Below are 1,664 nucleotides of genomic sequence, written 5' to 3'. Positions count from 1 at the left end.
TCAGAATGTTATTAACTCCAACTAGATTTTAATCTCGGAAGAAATAATTTTGGCATCTCAAGATAAGTCAATTTTGTTCATTTTGTAGGGTTTTATATACTGGTGAAGTTGAAAACATAGACGATATTGCATCATTTACTGTCATTTCAGAATGTTATTAATTCCAACTAGAATTTAATCTCAGAAGAAATCTTTATGGCATCTTAAGATAAATCAATTTCGTTCGTTTTTGTCTGTCTGTTTTACTTCATTTTTACTGGTAAATTGAAAACATAAACGATATTGGATCATTCAGTGTCATTTCAGAATGTTATTAATTCAAACTAGATATTAATCTCCAAAGAAATCATTTTGGCATCTCAAGATAAATCAATTTCGATCGTTTGTTTGTGTGTGTGTTTTCCTTCGTGCCCTAAGGTTGGTTTTCCTATTTGCTGAGGGTGATGGCATGGCTTTCATTTTTCCTCCTCCTCCACCTCTTCTTTTTTAATCACGGTGGTGAGTTTCGGAGCTAATAGGCAATTTCCAATCATCCTCACCGCCGCCCGTGTAATGGGCGGGGGTAGGGTGGGTTGGGGGTGAGGGGGGGTCCTTGAGGGCGGGCAGGGCCCCGTGGGTTTGGTGGTGGGTGGCCCTAACGGGTTGTGTATCCAACTATGTTTTTTATCCTTGATGGATAGTTACACTTTCGTTGCATAGTTTGTTTGTTTCAGTGTATTTGGATTTTCCAATTGTTTATTTAGTTATAGGTTGAATACACAGTAATATTTATGCATTATAGTCTCCATGTTTCAATGAAAGTTTATTATTTTTTTCCTGTTTAGTTTAGTTTTCTTTCGTAATCCATTCTTGTTTCATTAGAAAACTCCTCTAAAAATGGGTTGTTTTTATATTGAATATTTAAATCTAGACACTTTAAGTGTTATGCACAATATTAAATCGTATGACTTAATGTTTTTTTCTCTATTTTTATAAATTCTTGAAGAACTTGCAGAATTTGACTTAAGTTTACCTCCTGGAAATTCCTTGTCCTCGTATATAGCTTTTAAAATTACCCACGCCCCTCTCTCTCTCTCTCTCTCTCTCTCTCTCTCTCTCTCTCTCTCTCTCTCTCTCTCTCTCTCTCTCTCTCTCTCTCTCGGAACCTTACATTTTACCCACCAAGTCAACCAGAAAACTTAGAAACGAAGGGAAAAGGCAAAAGTATTGAATACATACAAGTTGAATATGATAAGCAGCTCTTCTAGGAGAAGGACACTCCAAATTCAAACCATTGTTCTCCAATCTTGGGTAGTGTCATAGCCTCTATACCATGTTCTTCCACTATCTTGGGTTAGAGTTTTCTTGCTTGAGAGTACAGTCGGGCACACTATTCTATCTAAGTTTTCTTCTTCTTGTTTTGTTCAAGTTTTTATAGTTTATATAGGAAATATTTATTTGAATGTTACTGTTTCAAGATATTTTAATTTTTCCTTTTTTCCTTTCCTGACTGGGTTATTTTCCCTGTTGGGGCCCCTGGGCTTATAGCATCCTGCTTTTCCAACTAGGGTTGTTGCTTAGCAAGTGATAATAATAATAATAATAATAATAATAATAATAATAATAATAATAATAATAATAATAATAATAATAAAGACTTATAGTATCTCTCCTTCACTCTTTCC

Source organism: Palaemon carinicauda, unplaced genomic scaffold (genome assembly GCF_036898095.1).
Source record: "Palaemon carinicauda isolate YSFRI2023 unplaced genomic scaffold, ASM3689809v2 scaffold592, whole genome shotgun sequence".
NCBI classification, from domain to species: domain Eukaryota; kingdom Metazoa; phylum Arthropoda; class Malacostraca; order Decapoda; family Palaemonidae; genus Palaemon; species Palaemon carinicauda.
This window is presented reverse-complemented; position numbering follows the sequence as displayed.